Source organism: Psammomys obesus, unplaced genomic scaffold, assembly GCF_907164565.1.
Source record: "Psammomys obesus unplaced genomic scaffold, mPsaObe1.curated_primary_1811, whole genome shotgun sequence".
Taxonomy (NCBI): Eukaryota; Metazoa; Chordata; class Mammalia; order Rodentia; family Muridae; genus Psammomys; species Psammomys obesus.
This window is the reverse complement of record NW_026596040.1, coordinates 7,842,749-7,863,702: the sequence shown is the minus strand read 5'-3', so window position 1 is coordinate 7,863,702 and position 20,954 is coordinate 7,842,749. Positions and strand designations below refer to the sequence as shown.

General features: G+C 40.7%; 1 pseudogene; it reads left to right on the top strand.

Annotated features, from left to right (window-relative positions):
* LOC129688064 (uridine phosphorylase 1-like) overlaps positions 1 to 13,437 on the top strand; it is a 16,590-nt pseudogene extending 3,153 nt beyond the window's left edge.
* The last annotated feature ends 7,517 nt before the right edge of the window (positions 13,438 to 20,954 follow it).

Below are 20,954 nucleotides of genomic sequence, written 5' to 3'. Positions count from 1 at the left end.
GTGTGTGTGTGTGTGTGTGTGTGTGTGTGTGTGTGTGTGTGTGTGTGAGGCTTCTGTGGAGCAAACAGGGGTCTGAATTTGGAAGGTCTTTTATGTAGGCACAGGGCAGGGGAGTGCCATGGGCATGCTTAGGTTTTAGAAAGACCACCCTGACTTGATGCTGGAGTGCTGGCATGGATAGCATGAGGTGGGTTCAGGATAAGGGAGGAACAAAGCTCAGAGTCTGCATCTGGTGGGGTGGCAATAGCAGTAAGTTCTTAGAGAAAGAGAATTGATGTGGGTGTCTAACAGTAAGCTCTGCTTTATAATGGACTTTAATGGACAATAATAGACTTGCCTATGAAAGGCAGAGAGTTGTCTGTGTATACCCATCTCTGATGTTCATTCTTTCATTTACCTATGCTTTGTGTAAAGCCCTCTAAAGGAGGGCTTTCTACTCTCCATACAGACAGTTTCTCTACTTGTAGCTACTCCTGAGCTAATATTTGTTACACTTTTCCCCCAAATCTTATTCTCAGACTTATATGTTCACCAGCTGTTTCAATTTCTGCACTAAATCTCATGTTTTTATGGTAGAGTCTCATGGTCTTGCTGTTTTTTGTTTTTTGTTTTTTTTTAATTTTTTTTTCAGGTATGTGGTTTTGCTGAGAGGTTTTCATCCCAGGTAGCTATCAACTCCACTAAAGATGTCCAGATTTTATCTGACTGTATCGAGAGGTGTCATAAAAAAAAAAATAGTCACAGTCTATGGCTTTACCACCCTTAGCATGCCTGGTCTTGTCTGAAAAGTCAGACACTTACCTGAATACCTTGAGAAACTGCACATATAATTTTTATCACAAATGGTAAGCATGATAATGAAACACACAATTCATAGCATACCCATGGTGCACTTCCTTGGGAAGGGACATTGCAGTTGGTTGTGTCCGTATATTATTTAATTCAGAGACTGACAGATTTGTTATACTTTGCATTTCCTCTTTTTCTCTTTGTACCCTTTCTGACCAATTCTGCGGCATGCCTTAATTTGTCTTTTGCATGCTAGTGATTTTTAAAACCTAAATATCTGAGCTCCAGACAAATTAGCCCAGTGTTCATTGGTCTCCTATAGTTGACGGTGTTGTTGGCATCTTAAATTTAATTCTTCTAAAGGTCTATCGTCATCCTCCCCAAATGTGTATATTCTCCAAGAGTCTCTTTCCCAGGAATGGTGTAAGCCAGAAACCTGGAAATCATTCCTTTCTTCTTCTTTTTTATCCTTCTTATTCAACTTGTTTCTAGGGTCTATTGATTTTGGTCCCTAAATTTCTTTCACATGCACTTTCTTCTCTGCTAAAGCCTTAGTTCAAATTCTTATCATTTGTGACTTGGATTACAGCTCTATCATCCAACCTACTTCTTTTCTTCAGTTTCTAGTTTGTCTACACACCACTGATACTGAGCTTTGTAAATATAAAATTCTAGTTCTTCAGTTCTCCTTCTGCACACTGTTTCACAGATGCCATCACCGTTCACTTCAGACACATTTAAATAAAGATTAAGGCTTTGCTTTTATGTCATTTTCTGCCAGGCTTTTTCTTACTTCTTACTCTTTAGGACTACCAGACTTTTTGCATTTCTGTACCTTGATGTGAGTTCTCCTCCTTGGATTTCTTTCTCCCTACCTTTCTTGCCTGAAACATTTTTCTGTCCTCATATTTGCTGTTCATTTTCCCTGTTTCCTTTCATCATCAGTCCAGGTTGTATGTCTCCCAGCATCTTCCATCTCAGGCTATGTGGGGTGCCTCTCTGTTTTCTGAGAGCTTCCTTGAATCCCTCCATCAAGGCACATACCCTGCTATTCTCTCCATTCCAGAGAGGCAAGCAGGGAATGTGTCTTGTTTATCACTGCAAGTCCAGTGCCCAAGTAGCTTTCTGTTATATGGTAAATGTTTAGCTCTTACTAACTAAATATGAAATGAATGAATGAGTGGATTTAACAGGTAGGATTAAAGCTGAATCCAGATTAGTCTATCTTTAAAGTTTATATTCTCTTTGCTTTCTGAATAGCTTATTTACAGTCTTTTATGGCACATTGTCTTTGGACATACTAGTAGAAGGAATAAAGAAAGCCTGGGAATAATATTACATGTGACACTACATCAAGATGTTGTTGAACTGGCAGTAGAAGAAGTTTGTGTTGGTTAGTTTTTTGTCAACGTGACACAAGCTAGAGTCATCTGGGAAAAAGAGAACCTTAGTTGAAGGATTACCTCTATCAGATTGCCTAGACTCAACCTGTAGGACACTCTCTTGATTAAGAATTAATGTTGGAGGGCAAGATCCACAGTGGGTGGTGCCATCCTTGGGCAGGTGGTTATGGGTGGGGAAGAAAATGAGCTGAACAAGCCATGGAGAGAAAGCCAATAACAGCTTTCCGTTATACCCTCTATGTCATTTTCTGCCTCCAGGTTGTTCCCGTGGCTTCCCCCAGTGATGGACTATAAAGCATAAGGTGAAGTAAACCCTATCCTTACCCAGATTGCTTTCGGTCATGGTGTTTAGCACAGCAATAGAAAGCAAGCTAGGACAATATTAAATTGCAATTGGAAAAAAAAAGGCACAAGTTATAGTTCTATCTCCAGAACCGGATGAAAAACTGGATTCAGCCTTCAAGCCAGCTGCAAACCTTGCACAGGAATCAGAACAGACTTGGTAGGAGAAGAGGAAAGAGTCCTTTGAGCACATTCAGAGTGATTATAGACGCTCTCGGTATCTAAACATTAAGATCTTAAGCCCGTTTCATAAAGCAAAGGGAAATGATATCTATTAGAAAATGAATGTCACGTGAGCAATGTGGGGAGTGGAGTGGGCTTTGGTGCTGCAGCTGCAGCTTGAACCAATTATAAGCTAGAAATAGAAAGCAGAGGAGGAGCTGAGAACAGACTACCACAGTAATCCGAGCATGTTTTCTCTGAAGCAGAAGACTGAGTTTTCGGAGGGAAGAGGCTGTTTTGCACCTTGGGATATAGATGATACTTGCCCCAAACAATGTCATGCTCGGGTGCTTCAGGCATTGGCTCTTTTCTGACTCCATCAGGAATCTAATTATCTTTCTCTTGTTGCCAAGTATTCATTTATTAAAAGTTTCTAGGCATAGAAAAGACCCCTGTGCCCAGATATTTTGGTTCTGTTGCTATCCTTGTGGAGCTCCTGTCCTCTCTAGGTCTTACTATCTCCCCGTTCTTTCCTAAGATCCCTTATACTCTGCCCAAAGTTTATTTATGAGTCTCATTATCTGCTTTTATACAATGCTGATTAGGGTCTTTCAGGGGCCCTCCAGACCATTCATGGATATAACCTAGAACCCCTGCTCAAATGTAACCCATGGCAGCTCAGTATCCAAGTGGGTACCCTAGTAATGGAACAGAGACTGTCTCTGATATGAACTCAGTGGCTAGCTCTTTGACCACCTTCCCTGGATGGGGGAGCAGCCTTGCCAGGCCACAGAGGAGGACAATGCAACCAGTTCGGATGAGACCGGATAAGGTAGGGTCAGATGGAAGGGGAGGAGGACCTCCCCTATTCGTGAACTTGGAGTGGGGCATAGGAGGAGATGAGGGAGGGAGGGTAAGTTCAGGAGGGGAGAAGGGAGGGAGCTATAACTGGGATACAAAGTGAATAAACTGTAATTAATATAAAAAATAAAAATAAAAAAGTTTCTAGGCACCAGAGTTTATTTTCTATGGATCTGTATATTGCTTTCAGTTTTTATTTCAGCAAAGCTGGCTTTAGGTAGACTGTGTGAGGACACACAACACTGTCTCAATTTTGTATCTGTGGTGCCTAGGCTAGTTTGAACTGGAGCTGAAGCCAAAGGTCATGCAAATATCTAGATTTCAAACAACCAGAAGTTAAACTAGAAGTTAGCATGACATGAATATTCTGTCACAGCATTTGGAATTCATATACACAGGCAAAGCTTGAAATTCCTTTAGGTAGATCCAAACATGGTGAGATAATTTGGAGTGCTTAAAGTCTGTATCTAAATGATACGCATGGTGTGGGGAAATTGTTGAGAGGAGGGATATGAGGACAAGAACAAGTTGTCAGATGAATTATAGAGACAACAGCTCTTTCAAGTTCAGGAACCAGACTAGTTTAGATATGCTTTTGGAAAAGGCTTTCAGAGGGCTCAGAGAGATTAAAGTACTATTGAGGAGAGGGCTGGAAGGATGGCTGAGTGTCAGAGCTCATACACAGCATGCATAAAGTCCGGGTTTCAATCTTTACGTCCAGAAAATTTAGGAATATGAACAAGCAAATGTTGGCTGATTTAACTTTAACCAATAGTCAGTGACCTCGGGTATAAATGCTGGGCATCTTCAAAAAGTTAAGAAAAAGTATGTAAGCACCAACATAATTTGATGAACTCTTTCTTCTTTTAAACACAAAGGATTAGAAATTTGAACACTTGTAAAATTACAAAAACCCAACACAGTGTTCCAAAGTCGTTTATTCGGCTCTTGCATTTGCTGGAGTCCATGTTTTTGTTTGTTTGTTTGGTTTTGTTTCTTAACTCTTTGTCACAGCTTAAGTGTCTTAGCAGGTGTGGTTTCATGTTTTGCATGAACTCTGAAGGACAAATGCAAACAAAGCTGATGGTAGAGCTGAAAAGGATCTTAAAAGTGAAATTCATGGCAAGGTTTCCTGTTGCTCACCAGAGAGAGTTATCAGTGCAAAATAATGTTTCCTGGTAGTCACGGGCCAGATATCTCAATGTGTATTTGTATGAAAGGAAGAAGTGCGTAGGTGTCTTAGTCCTAACTGTTGTTGTGAAGAGATACTGTGATCACAGAAAATCTTGTAAAGAAAAACATTTAATTGGGGCTGGCTTCAATTTAGTCTATTATAGTCATGGCAAGAAACATGGCGGCATATAGACAGACATGGTGCTGGAGAATGGAGTGGAGAGTTCGACATTTTGATCCACAGGCACCGGAAGAAGAATGCCACACTAGGCATAGCTTGAGCCCCCCAAAGCCCATCTCAACAGTCAGTGACACACTTCTTCCAACAAGGCCACATCTCCTGATAGTGACACTTCTATGACCAAGCATTCAAACACACAAATCTCTGGGGGCCATTTCTATTCAAACCACCACATTCCATTCCCTGCCCCCTTAAGGCTTGTAGCCATCCATAATGCAGAAAGGAATTCAGTCCAACTTTAAAAGTCTCCCTAGCCTGTAACAGTTTAAAACTTACTGAAAAGTTCTAAGTTCAAAGTCTCATCTGAGACTTCTGCAACCTCGTAATTATAATCACCTGTAAAATCACACAGCTCCAACATTTAATGGCCCAGGATATATATCACCATTCCAAAATGCAGGAAAGGGGACATAGCGAGGGAATACTGGACCAAAGCAAGACTGAAAACCAGCTGGGCAAATTTCAAACTCTGCATCTCCATGTCTGATATCAAGGCACTCTTCAGATTTCTACTTCCTTTCAGCTTTGTTGACTGCAACATACTTCTTTCTCTTGGGCTGATTCCACTGCTGTTAGCAGCTTTTCTGGGCAGATGTCTCACGACTCTGGCATCTCTAATATCTTAGGGTCTTCAGGGCCATCCAGGTTTCACTTTCACTGCATCACACCACTGGCCTCTTTAGGTCTTCATACAGGGACAGTCCTTCCACACAGCTGGCCTCAGCAGCTTTCCTTAGTCTTGGAGGGATATTCCATAACCCCCTTTTTTTATTCTGGACTCTAAAGCCAGAACCACGTGGCTGAAGCTGCCAAATTCTGCTGCTTTCTGGGCTGAATCATGGCCCCCTCCTTCAATTACATCTTCACAAGCTTTCTGTTTTCTATAGTTACCTTTACTGCCTAAACTTGGGTATCCTTGAACTCAATCTGTAAACCAGGCTGCTCCCAAACTCTGCATTCTGACAGTGTCTGCCCACTGAGTTTTGGGATTAAAAGCAAGTACACTACACCTGGCCCTAAACTTCTCTTTAATTTCTTTTCACAAGTTGGAAGCTTAGCTGAGTGGAACTTTGCCCTAAGGTTACCACTCCCTTTATTCCATTTAATGTCATGCTTTGCTTTAATCTGTTTATCTCCTTGAACACTGGGCTTAGCTCCATTCTACTTCCTGCTACCCCTTTTCTCCTCAGATTGTACATTTTGTATTCATCCTTGCTCAGCTTGCTCCTTTTCATTATTGATCTGCATAAGAGTGAACATTAATGACCATATGAGAGAGTCAATGGTAGGCTCTTCTGGGATTTCCTCTGCCAATGGAATTAACCCAAAACTGCTAAATTTAGCCTCAGGCAGCTTTTTCAAACAAGGACAAAAAGAAGCCACAGTCTTCACCAAAATATCACAAGAACAGTCTCTAGGCTACACACTAAAATTATTTTTGTCTGAAAACTCTTGATTCAGCCCCCCACAGTTCAAATCACCCTGAGCACCACTGTCTTCCATGTTAAATACTAGGATGGCTTGTTAAGCCCCACTTAAAGCTGTCAACTGTTTTTCTAATCCACAATCCTGAAGTCTACTTTTCTTCAACCAAAAGCATGGTTAGGCCTATCACAGCAATACCCCAATCCTGGCATCAACTTCTGTCTTAGGGGTTCAATTGCTGTGACCACAGTAACCCTTATAAAGGAAAACATTTAATTGGGGCTGGCTTACAGTTTCAGAGGTTTAGTCTATTATCATCATGGCAGAAAGCATGGCAATGTGTAGACAGATCTGGTGCTGGAGAAGGAGCTAGGAGTTCTACATCTTGATCCACAGGCAGCATAAAGGGACTGGAATTCCAAACTGGGTATAGTTTGAGCATATGATACCTCAAATCCCGTCCCCACAGTGACATACTTCCTCCAACAAGGCCACACCTCCTGATAAGTGCTACTCCCCATGGTTCATGCATTCAAACACGTGAATTAATGAAGGCATTCAAATTCAAACCACCACAATAAGTAATATAGAGAAGTCACATCCTTGTATGCAAATGTAAAAAAATGTAAAGCGATCCCACGAGAATCAAGAAAAAGTTCCATCAAGGGTCTATGGGTTTGACTTGGAGGAAGGGACTCCAAGCTTTAGGCTACTAGATCCAGCCCACTGCCTGAATCCTGTACTGTGTGTGCACTTGGGTTTTGATTAAGATGACTTCTTGATATGATGCAGGATAGGACTGTCATAATAGGGCCTCATAGATGTTGAAGTGACTCAAGGGTTCACTGCAAATAGCTCCTGATGTCACCAAAGGCAGATTTTAGCTGAGGCATTGTTTCAGCTAAGACAAGGGCTGGAGAGAGAATTTGACTTCAGACCCTGTCTCCCTCCCCACCCCCCCAAAAAAAGAAAAATAACCATAGCAAGAATCAATTTGTATAAAAACTGAGAGATTAAAATTGTTAGTCAGGTACCACAGTGGCACATGCCTGTGATCCTAGCACTCAGGAAGGCAGAGGTAGGCAGATCTTTTTAAGTTAGAGGCCAGCCTGTTCTACAGCCATGGCTACACAGAGAAAGTCTGTCTGGATCTCCCCTACCCCAAAACCAAAACCACCAACAACAAATTGATATTTAATTTAATTGCAATCTCCCTGGGTATACTTAAAATCTTATCTAAGCATCATTTTAGGGCGTGCCTCAGAAACCACTGTGGTGTGTGCTTTCTTTTAAATGCTTAACATTATTTACTTAAGGGATGAAGATTCCAAGGTTAAGGATATGTCTGAGGCAGTACTAAATTTTCATCTTAAGAACATCTGTGTTTCTGAGACCAGATTCTGAAGCCCATTTCAGCATCTCCCCCTACACTGTAAGACATTGCTTAGAAAAGTCTTTTCTTTAAATACCCACTATTAAAAACCACTCCTGCTATTTCATAGTTTTTGGGGGATCACAAACCTTACCAAGTCCCTGATGTCTGATTTTCTTTGGCTACAATATCACTCACTAAGCTGTTCTCAGTAGAAATAATCATGTTCATGTCACTTACATTAGCCTTTTACCTAGTTAAAGAAAATTACTAAGTTTCCCTCGAGCCTCATCTTTTCTAGGTTAAATAAGTGTCATTTCTTTCATATTTCCCTCTTGGGAGTATGTTTTTATTTTTTTTTCCCTTGTGCATCCCTTCCAAATTTCAATGTTATATTTCATTTATAGAGTCAAAATATAGGCAATGCATAAAGCATTACCAATGCTGAGTGGGAAGTATATGTGGTTTCTATGTGGCTAAACATAGACCCCCAGCCAGCATACCAACCTATTCTCCATTAGGGATAATCTCATTACAAGAAACCAAAATTTTTTATTTCATTCTTCAGAGCCTCAGAAACATGCCCAGCGAATCAGCATGAAAACAATGACCATTTCTAACAGAAGCGCTAGAGTTTTTTTCTTAAGGGAAGATAGTGCCTTTCAGCCTTGTAGGTGGATCTCTTGGAATGTCTTGAAGCTTTGCATTGCTTTAACTAACTTTTATAGACAGATAACAGATACTTAGGTGGGTCTCTGCTCTCTTAGTCTCTTTGTTTACTCTGAGGTTATTTGTTTTACCTGAAATAAGACAAAACCAAAAACAACAAAAAGGCAAGCAGGCAGGCAAGATGGAGATTGTAGCCTTCCAGTCTATGCCCATGTTCTGGACTCATGGCAGTGTTCAAGTCTCAACAGTGTCTCTCATCCTTGGAATCTTTCCACAGTAGCTGCAGTATTTCATTTCTTTGTGCGGTAGATCTGGGGAAAATGGTACTTCCACTTGTACACCAGGGTCTGGAGGAACTTCGAGGCTGAAGCATTATAGCATAACTCCTTGGAAATCTCCTCACAGTTCATAAAGGGTCCTGAGATTTTTGGTGTGAATTCAGTTTCATTAGACTTCACTAAAACCACGTGTTATCTGAAAAAGCATTCAAACACCCCTCAGGAGATTTAATGGGAAACAACAACAGCCACAATGATGACACCCTCAGACATTGATTTTGCTAGCAATGAATTACAGCCTAATGAAAACCCATTTATATGGCACGTCCTGCCCTCCATGACCTCCAAGGGCTAAAATCTTGGCTGCAAACTGTGCTCCAAGTTACTTCTGCTTTAGCGCTTTTGTATTTCTGGAACTCTTTGACATTGCTGGTGAGGTTGTCTGCAAACAGGTAGAAGGAACATTTGCCTCACATTTTGAACAAGTTTCTCTCTCTGCCAAAGAGTCAAATCATCTCATTTCAGATAAATCATTGTTACTGATCTTTGAAATAATTTCTCTATCAGCAGACACTGTGTTGTGGAGGGAGAAACAGGCCTGGGGACAAAGTAGATGTGGCAGGATTTACTTTCTTTGATTCTCTCTAAAAGGAAAAAGTAACTAATGTGAAAAAAAAAAATCCAACAGTTTAAAATCACAGAAAAACTTCAGCCAGTCCTGATGAGACCTGATAAGCTAGGTTCGGATGGAAGGGGAGGAGGACCTTCCCTATCAATGGACTTGGAGAGGAGAATGGGAGGGTAGGGCTGGGAGGGAATGGGGGAGAAGGCTACAGCTGGGATACAAAGTGAATAAACTAATTAATATAATATAAAAAAATAAAAATTAAAAAAAAAACTGAATAGAAGGCAAAGAACTTTTACAGTTCTGCCTCCCTCATATGTATAGCAAACCTCAACATGAGCATCTTTCACCAAAGTGTAAATTGCTGCAACCAATGACCAGAACTGTCATGTTATTAACGAAGTTCATAGTTCATGACAGAGCTTAGATTTTGGTGATATATACCCTATGGATTTGGCGAATCCATCATGACATGACTCTATAATTATAGTCTTAAATACAATGCTTTCAAAGCCCTAAGAAAAAAATGAAATCTGTATTTTTCCTATTCATCCTTCTTTCTTTCCTCAGCCCTGGAAACCACTGATCATTCATAGACTGCCGCCTTTGTTTGCCTTTTTCAGCATGTCAAGTGTTTAGAATCAAGCAGAAGTTGGCTCTTCAGAATGGCTTCCTTGGCTGTGTTCCTTGCTGTTGTTGCCTTCATGGCTTTTCATGGCTTCCTATATCACGCTTATCTGTCTGCTTAGCTTATGAAGGCAATCTTATAGGGATATGTGTGGATTTGAGGTTCCAAGAAATGTGACTAAAGCCACTGTAAACTCTCATGTACATAGTTTTGTTTAGATACCCGTGTTCAACCCAGTTTGGAAAATAGCAGGATTGCTATTTTCTGGATTTCCTGTTAAGGTAGAGCATTATTATTATTATTATTATTATTATTATTATTATTATTATTATTATTTACTGTATGAACTAATGTGTGTTGAGGACCTACTAAGTGAAAGACTTTTCTATAGATTTTTGTCATCTTGTCTTAACTATCTTTCTTTTATACACAAAGAATCTGATCCTTAGAAAAGTTGAGCAATTTGGGGTTGGGGAGATGACGCAAAGGCTAAAGTGCTTTCTGTGCAAGTGTGAGAAGCTGATTTTGATCCTCTGGAACCCATGAAAAAGTTGGATATGCAGCGAGAGACACAAGCAATTCTGGAAGCTTGTAGGCCACCTAGCATGGCATATGCAACTTAAAAACAAAAGGAGACTATGAGTACTGATACCTGAGGTGCAACCTCTAACTTCCACAGGAGTGCTGTGGCATGTATGTCACACTCACACAAATGTGCACACACATCACGTGTGTACACACATGCACACGAACGATTTACCAAAGGAGAAATTTGAATAAGTAAAAGAGTTAAACAGAGAAACATCGGGTATCTGAGTGCTTTTCTTTAAAATAAATTTGACTTTAGGGATGTATGATCTTGGGCAGGTATACCTGTAACACTTCTAGGAATTACAGTAGAATATATACAAGAGCCTATATTCCAATTATTTAAATCTGTAATTATGCTAACCATCTATATGTAAGATATTCTGACAAGGCCGTTTTCACAGTAAAAGGATAGGCTATATTTGAACTTGGGAATTTGTGACTACGCAGAGTTCATGACAACACTCTAGGAGGACTAGCTTGTGGCTGCCTGTCATACTTAGTTTCAGTGGTCAACCTGAGACAGACCTAGAGTCGTCTGTGAGGAAAGAAACTCAACTAAAGAAATGCCTTCATCAGACTGACCTCAGGTCAGATCTTAATTGCTAATTGATGTGTGCTGTCATCCACAGGCAGGTAGGACTGGCCAGTATAAGATAGCTAGTTAAGCAAGCCAGAGAGAGCAGTCCAGTAAGCTGTATTCTTCCATGTCTGTGCTTTAGTTCCTGCCTCAAGGTTATTGCGTGAGATCCTACCCTGACTCACTTATCAATAATACACTGCGATATAGAAGTGTGAGCCACGTAAACACTTTCTTCCTCAAGTTGTTTTTAGTCTTGGCATTTGTCACAGCAATGGAAATCGACCTGGAATACTGCCTTAGTCCTGAATCACAAAGACTTTTACAGTTACTCACGTGGATTCACCTACCCCCATGTGCCGACCACCTCCTTTCTCTCAGCCAGTGTTTTTAGCTACCATTCAAGCACAGCAAACACAACTGGGCAGATGCCCCTACTGGAGGAAGATGGTCCCAGGATACAGGTGTACAATGGCTCTGAAAGCAGGAATGTGGTGCTTGGGTGGAGAATTTGAGGGTTCTTAGATGCAGAGAATGACAAGATTGTGTAGGTAAAAAGTAAATTTATTGTGGTTTATAGTCTCCGTGGCCTATTAGAGATGGAAGAAGGGAGAGCCTGGACAAGGAGATCCATACTGGGACCCAAGGCAAAGGTCGTTATTGCTCAAGCTGAAGGATGGAGGTGCAATCATGTGTTCATCTTGATTCACAGATGAGCTGCACTTCTCAAGGTCACATGGCTGGTTAGCGATTGTACAGGGACATCATAAGTCCTGACAACTTTTATAAAGTTGACAGGCTGGGTTTTCCTATAGAGCAGTTTAATTTTTTTCTGATTTGTTTTCCACAATTTCAGATGGTCAGCTGAAATCCAAAAATATTAAATTGAAAATTCCAGAACTAAACAGTTGGCGAGCTTTAAATTTTGCCTCATGTGAGTATCATGATGAAATCTCACTTTATGCTTTTCTATCTTGAGAGGCAAGTCATCCTTTTATTGGTCCTGTATATGCTACCTACCTGTTAATCTCTCAGTAGCCATCTTGCTTGTCTATAGATTGACTATAAATATAAAAGTATAGTAATGTTTATGTCCAAATAATCTTTGTTTGACATAGTAGTGACCTCCAAATGTAAGACCTGTGAAAGTGATCATTCAAAAATGACATAAGCATACTGTAAAGTACTTCCCTTTGGTGTCTTCTCACGATGTCACAAAGGGTAGGTGAAATATAATACATTATTTCGAGAAAGAAACCAGACCGTTCTCCAGTTCTGCCAGCCGGGACTGAGCAGGCTTGCAAAGTGACTCACAGGTGGTAGCTGACACTCTAGAAGCTTTCCCAGAGCATGGACACCCAGCCTCTGATAGTCCTGCTACAGTGAAAACATGGCAGCTACAGAAACCTCGAAAATCATCACAATGGCTGCTTCGAGCAACTTTCAAATCCAATGGCAACAATGAAGGAAGACGTTTTCTACCATTTCAACCTCAGTGCTAGCACACATGATTTCCCTGCTATGTTAGGAGATGTGAAGTTTGTGTGTGTGTTTGGTGGAAGCTCTTCCAGGATGAGTACCTTCATCAGGTATGCAGCTGCATAGCTGGGCCTTGACTATTCAGGGAAAGAACACCCACTCCCAACATCTGTGCAGGCACTGGCCACTATGCCATGTCCAAAACCGGACCCATGCTGTCTGCGAGCCACAGCATGGACATTCCTTCCATTGGGATCATGTTGCATGAGCTCATAAAGATGCTGCACCATGCCAGGTGCTCCAATCTCACCATCATCCACATCAGTCCTTCAGGAGGGATGGGTCTGGAGCCCAGCTCTGTAGTCATCACCCAGCAGGCAGTGGATGAGTGCTTCAATCCAGAGTTTGAGCACGTGGTCCTGGGAAAGCGCATGATTCACAGCACCGACCTGGACAGGCAGTTGGTGCAGTTGTTGACCTGATTGAATTCATCACTGTTGTGGGTAACACTGTGTGCACCTTGGACTTCTAGGAAGGCCAAGGCTGTCTAGACGGTGCTCCCCACTCTTACACAGAGAAGACAAACAGGCCTATCTGCCTGCAGTCCATGTCACAGGCGTCTGAAGTACTGAAATGGAATCTTCAGTGTTTGCTTCTATGTGCAGTGCCTGTGGCCTTAGAGAGGCTCTGGTGTGTGTCACTCTCCTGGACCGACTGTAAGAGGACCGGATCCACATTCCCCATGATGTGATGGCTGAATACCAGCAGAGGCCTCAGCACCTGGTGCACCATTTCATCAAGAAGAGCCTGGGGAAGGCCTGAGGCCTGTGTCTTTTGACTTAGGACAAGTCTGCAACTCTTGGTCAATAAATGTAGTTTGCATAAAAAAAAAGAAACCATACATACTTTTTGGACAATTTTTTTATACTTAATTATTATAATTGATTTTTGTTTTCAGTTAACATAATATTTATTCATATTTAGAGGTGAAAGTGTGCTATTAATTAATTAGTTAATTTATTTATTTGAGACAGAGTCTTTGTATATATACCAGGCTGGCCTTGAATCTCTGCCTCTGCCTTTCAAGGGCTGGTACTAAATGCACAAACTACCATACCCAGCTGGTGTGATATTTTAATACTTATGTAAGAGAAGTTAACATTTTCTTCTTGTTCTTTTTCTTTTTCTTCTTCTCCTTCTGCCTTTAGGTTAGAGACTATCTCAGGTTGCTTTTTGTTACTGTGATGAAGCACTGACCAAAAGCCACTTTGGAGTGCAACAGGTTTATTTGGCTTATAGTTTACAATAGAAGGAAGCCAAAGCATAGACTTAAAAAGCTTTCTGGCTTGCTTTCCCTGGTTTGATCAGCCACCTTTCTTATTTACCAGCCCAGGGATGAAACTGCATACAGTGGCCTGCGTCTACGATATCAACCTGCCATGGACATTACTTCTGTTCACAGCCAGTTGCTCTTGGATGAACAAATAGCTATTTACTCCTTTAAGGTGACATTACAAACTAATCAATACCTTAAGAGATTTCTAAAGGCTAATTTGAAACTTTGGGGACATCAATCACAGGACAGTGCCAGAATAATTTTCTAATTACTTCCTACAGAGGTCAGTTTATTGATGTGCTTGTGTGAGTCAATAGGCTGGCTAGGAAACCACAATTAGAAATGTGATCAACATAAACTTAGTTGAAATAACCAGCAGATGTCTTTGACGATTTGCATATGAAGTCGTCGCCAGCTTTAGAAATCCAGCTTATTAAGAGCTGAGACTATTTCAGACTTTTTTTTTTTTTTTTCTGTTGGAGCACGCTGAAGAAAGCTGTCTATTAAAATGTCATGCATAAATGTCTTCCAGTGTTGGGTTTCACTTGGCATAGGTAATTCCTGATAGTGTGTGCTTACACATTTATAAATATCTCTCTAGATACATTACCATTTGAACATTACTCATTTCCTGCAATGCACATTTGAGATGTCCTCCGCTCTTTATCTTACAAACAGCTTTCAAGACGACCTGGGCAAAATTGTTACAATCTGGGTGTTTTCCAGTGGCTCAGAGCCTGTACCTAACAGTGCCAAGTTTGATTCCCATCTCTGCACACTTCACATTATAACAACCTTGCACTCACCCTCAAACCTCACACCAGACAGACTTTACATCCTGGGCATTCCCATGATTTTCATGTAACCAGCCTAATGCAAACATTTACATGAGTCTGAGAAACCTTTCTACCTTGGCTCCCAGCTTGCAACACCTTCTTTCAAAATCATACAGTCCAAATATATTCTGGAGTTTTTATTTTATAACCATAAGCTAGCTAATAAAACAGAAAATACATACTACCACTTCTCATTTGTAATTCAAGTAACTATAGTTATCATTATATTCTTTGTTCCATACTTTGTGATCAATTATCTTTTTCCTGCATGTGCACATGGTGTGTGTGCATGAGTGTTTATGCTTGTGTGCGGTTGGCTGTGTGTGTGCAAGTGTAAGCCCAACTCTGTGGGTACTAGGGATCAGAACTCAGATCTCATGCTTATGCAGCAAACACTTACACACCAAATTGTTATCTCTAGCCCTAGTGAATTTTTATCTGTGTTTTAATGTTTTGAAAAGTGAGAGTAAAACCCAGGAATGCTAGTGTGTGCTGTAAGCCTAGTACTTGGAAGATCAAGGCAGAGGACTGAGACTTCGGGGCCAGCTTTAGGTGATGGTGAGAATGTGGCAGAGGGAAAGGGAACCCAGGAGGAAAAAAATACATTAAAAAACTTTGTAACAATATGCTCTCTGAATGTATCAGCCTGATGTGAGGCTGATTGTTTTCAATGCCAACCAGATCAGAAATGCCAAAAAAACCAGCGAAGAAGTAGAGAGGAGGAAGAGAGGACTCTCATTGCATTGGGAGAACTATGGAACCAGCCTTCTTCCATTTTTTAGGTTACGTCTTTATTTTCTTCTTGAAGCATAGCACCATGTTCCTGCCATGAGGATATCTTTAGTATATGTAAACACGACAGGGCGAAAATAGCAAAAACTAAAGCAAAGAATAGTCTCTCTGCCGCAAAATATTTCTGTCAGCCATTAAAAAAATATACTAAAAATTTCAGTCACTTTGGTGACTAGAAATAGACAAGCATTCTCCGTCTTCTGCCTCCTCTTGTTGGTTGAGTCCAGAGTCAGAAGATTATTGAGTAGGAGTGACTGCAGCCTTGCAGGGCAAAGCATGTGGGTGCTCGGATGGCTGAAGAATGGGCTCATCCAATGTTTGCTTTCTTTTTTTTTTTTTTTCTGCATAGAATCAGATAGGAAATACTTTTTGACCTTGCTGTTTAGAATCTGTGATAACTATTTGATTAGTGCAGCACAAAATCAAGCTCTTCCAACAAAACTTCATTTCTATAAATAGGCATCCAGCTAAGTTTGTCTCACAGGCTATACTTTGCTTTTACCCACAATACACTTGAGTCACCCTTTTTAGGTGACTCAATATCTAAAAGAATGTTGTTCTGCCAGTGTGATACTGGGGGCTCCTCTCGCTACCACTTAACATTATTGTCCGGGCATACACCTGTCTGATTCCATATATATTGCCTTTGTTTCAGTTGACTAAGTCCAGCCCAAGGACACAAGTAGACCTCTTCAGTGTAACTAGCTACAATTTCATGTGCTAAAGAGGGCAGATACAGGAATGAAGGATTGGCTATTTATTCTACCACTGTTATCAAGTCTAGTAGATTTCATTATCTCTCTCTCTCTCTGTTTCTGTATGCTATTATTCCTTCTCCAGGCTCTTGCTGCCTGAGATAGACACACAATGTTTGTCTTGTATTCCTTTTTTTTCCCTATTCTCCAGTGCTCCAGTTTAATGGCTGAACTCTGGGGGCATCAGACCCATAATCAACATATTTGATGTCTGTCTATAAATTTATCTTGGGTTGATTTTCTCAAAGCCCCACCTGTTAGCACTATTTACTTTTCTGTCTTGTGTCATCCTCACCTGAGATTGTTCCCTTGTACCAGAGCCATCAGTTCCTCACTTTCTAATCATGCTTTACCTGCTCTCATTCCAAACCTTTGCTCGAGTCCTATTTCTTTAGGGGTTTTTCTTTTCTTCCTATATCTGATTGTTAAAGTTGTATCCTCCTTCAAGAGAGAGCTCTTTTGCCTTGTTTTAATTTTAAAAATTTTAAAAAAATGTTTTATTTATTATTTATTACAATGTATTTATTTTGTATGCCAGCTATGGCCCCCTCCTTCATCTCCTCTCAATTCTTCTCTCCCTCACTCCTTCCCTCCCCCTCTCCCTTCCTCACCCCCTCCCTCCCTCTCTCCCTCCCTCCCTCCCTCCCTCCCTCTCTCCCTCCCTCCTCCTATATCCCTCCCATAGTCCACTGATAGGGAAGGTCCTTTTCCCTTTCTATCTGACCCTATCCTATCAGGTCTCATCAAGGCTGGCTGCAGCACCTTACTCTGTGACCTGGCAAGCTACACCCCCCCCAGGAGGAGGTGATCAGAGAGCCTTCCTCTAAGTTCATGCCAGAGACAGCCTCTGAACCACCTTACTAGGGAACCTACTTGGAGACTAAGTCTGTGGCTACATCTGAGCAGGGATTTTAGATCTTCTCCATGCATGATCCTTGTTTGATGTATCAGTCTCAGAAAAGACCCCTGTGCCCAGAGGTTTTTGATCTGTTGCTCTCCTTGTGGAGCAACTGTCCCCTCAAGGTCTTTCTATCTCCTCCTTTCATAAGATTCTCTGCACTCTGCCCAAAGTTTGGCTATGAGTCTCAGCATCTCCTTTGATACCTTGCTGGGTAAAGTATTTCAACAGCCGTCTGTGGTAGGCTCCTGTCCTGTTGCCTGTTTTCTCCCTTTCCCGATGTCCATCACATTTGCCTTTCTGCATGACAATTGATCATCTTACCCAGGGTCCTCCTCCTTGCTTAGCTTCTTTAAGTGCACAGATTTTAGTATGATTATCCTATATTATATGTCTAATTGTCCCGTCCAGCAGGAGTTCAATGGGTTCCTAAGGAGGGGCGAAAAGAATGGAATAGGACAGAGACGCAAAGAATGGAGACCAAGTCAGTTTGTCCGATCAAGGCCTCATTTATTTGAAATTTTTACACAACTTATATAGGGAGAAGGCAGGAAAGGAGGGGAGGCTAATTTACTGCTGCAGAAGATAGCAAGAGTGCTTTCATGGCTTGAATATTGCACCTGCAAGATACTGTAAGGATGTTTACTTACGATATCTCAAGGATACTCCAAGACTAACAAGCAGATGTTCTCACACAAATCTATCACCTATGACCTAGGGTCTTAGTACAGCTGTTGATAACTTTTCCACTAATTGGATTTGTCTCCACTAAATAACCTTTGCTCACTATTTGGCTTTGGCTTCAGTAAATAGCTTTGGCTCCCAGCATCTAATATCCACTTATAAGTGAGTATATACCATGTGTGTCTCTCTGCTTCTGGGATACCTCACTCAGGATGATCTTTTCTAATTCCCATCATTTGCCTGAATATTTTATGATTTCCTTGTTTTTAATTGCTGAGTAGTATTCCATTGTGTAAATGTAGCACAATTTCTATATCCATTCCTCAGTTGAGGGACATCTGGGTTTTTTTTCAGTTTCTGGCTATAACAAATCAAGCTGCTATGAACATGGTTGAGCAAATGTCCTTGTTGTATACTTGTACATGTTTTGGATATATGCCTAGTAGTGGTATAGCTGGATCTTGAAGAAGGACTATTGCTAATTGTCTGAGAAAGTGCCAGATTGATTCCCAAAATGTTTGTACAAGTTTACCCTCCTCCAGCAATGGAGGAGGCTTCCCCTTTCTCCATATCCTCTCCATCACATATTGTCACTTGAATTTTTGATCTTAGCTATTCTGATGCATGTAAGGTGAAATCTCAGGATTGTCTGAACCCCATTTTTAAATTGAATTACTTGGTTTGTTGGTGTTTAACTTAAGTTCTTTATATATTCTGGATATTAGCCCTCTGTCAGATATAGGGTTGGTGAAGATCCTTTCCCAATCTATAGGCTGTCATTTTGTTCTGATGACAATGTCCTTTGCTTAAAAGAGGCTTTTTAGTTTCATGAGGTCCCATTTATTGATTGCTGCTCTTAGGGCCTGTGTTATTGGTGTTCTGTTTAAGAAGTTGTCTCCTGTAACAATGAGTTCCTGGCTCTTCCCCACTTTTTCTTCTAAAAGGTTTAGTGTGTTTGGTTTTATGTTGAAGTCTTTGATCCACCTGGACTTTAGTTTTATCCTGGGTGATGAATATGGATTTATTTGCATTTTTCTACATGTAGACACCCAGTTGGACCAGCACTATTTGTTGAAGATGCTATCTTTTTTTCATTGTATTGTTTTGGCTTCTTTGTCAAAACTCAAGTATCTGTAGTTGTGTGGGTTTATTTCTGGGTCTTCTATTTGATTCCATTGATCCTCCAGACTGTTTCTCTGCCACGACAATGCAATTTTTATTACTGTGGCTGTATAATACAGCTTGAGATCAGGGATGGAGATACCTCCAGAAGATCTGTTATGTACAGGTTTTTTTTTTATTTTTTAGCAATTTTCAGTTTTTGTCTTTCCATATGAAATTGAGAATTGTTGTTTCAAGTTTTGTGGAATTCCATCAATGTAATCCACCACATAAACAAACAGAAGGAAAAAAAAAACCCTCATGATCATCTCCTTAGACCATGAAAAAGCATCTGACAATGTCCAACACCCATTCATGTTTAAAGTTTTGAAGAGATCAGGGATACAAAACACATACCTAAACATAGTAAAGGCAATATGCAGCAAGACTATAGCCAACATCAATCTAAATGGAGAGAAACTTAAATCAATCCCACTGAAATCAGGGACAAGGCAAAGCTGCCCATTCTCTCTGTATCTCCCCAATATATTACTTGAAGTCCTAGCTAGAGCAGTAAGACAACTAAAGGAGATCAAGGGAATACAAACTGGAAAGGAAGAAGTCAAAGCATTACTATTCGCAGATGATATGGTAGTATATATGAGTGACCCCAAAAATTCTACCAGAGAACTCCTTCAGCTAATAAACACCTTCAGCAAAGTGACTGGATACAAAATTAACTAAAAAAAAAAATCAGAGGCTCTTCTGTATATAAAAGACAAAAAGGCTGAGAAAGAAATTAGGGAAACAACACCCTGAACAATAGCCACAAATAACAGAAAGTACCTTGGTGTGACTCTAACCAAGCAAGTGAAAGACCTGTATAAAAAAGAACTTCAAGTCTCTGAAGAAACAAATTGAAGAAGATATCAGAAGATGGCAGATTTCCTATGCTCATGGATCGGTAGGATTAATATAGTGAAAATAGCCATCCTGCCAAAAGCAATCTACAGATTCAATGCAATTCCCATCAAAATACCAACACAATTTTTTTTAATTTTTTTAATTTTAATTTTAAGACCAGCTCAGGTCTCCTCTCCTGTTGTTGGGATCATTGTTGGCAAACCTGAGAGCCTTTCCCTTTTGTCAGCATTTGGCACCTTATATCTTGACTTAGCCCTCCCAGCAGACACACAGATGTTGCTGGCAGAGTAATCTCACATAGGGGACATTTGGAAGATGTCAATGGAAAGACTGAATGCTTGAATGAAGGTGACAAGAAACAGGGCTCCACAGCTACCCAGGAAGCAAGTCATGCACCATTTGGCTCTTTCCGGGTGGTTGTTTCTGTCTTTTCAAGTTTCAATGGAGAAGAAACCACTCCTTTCATTTATTTTCATCATAAAGCAAGAGAGCCAGCACACTACCAAAGCCAGCTTGATTTCTCCCTGAAGCTGGAAGAGCTCTCGCTTTGCATTGTAACCTATCCTTTTCCTGTTTGGTTAAGATATCTTTCTCTAAAAGGACCCCTGCATGGAGGAAAGCTATGCTTCTTAGTTACTTGCTGTGTTGTATGTAATTCATCTTACCAGGCTTTCTGGGCAGAGTAATGATGAGAATCTGTATGAATCAGCTCTTTCCTCCTTCCTCCACCATGCTATGAACCTCTGAATGTTAGCTGATGTTTTTCACAGATTCACCATCCCTTCCTGGGTACCACCTTTCTCTGTCTGCATGTCATAGGCTCTACTACTTAGGTCTGACTATATCTAGGGAAACTGGAAGAAGTGGTGGCAGATAATTCTGTCTGTGAGACAGCTGTGCTTTCTATTTTCAATCCTGAGTCCCCTTTTCTTTATGAGGTGGGCCATCCTGGGCGAGGACTTTTGGCATAGTTTATGGGCTTATGACAGTATATTAATGCTCTTTCTCTTATT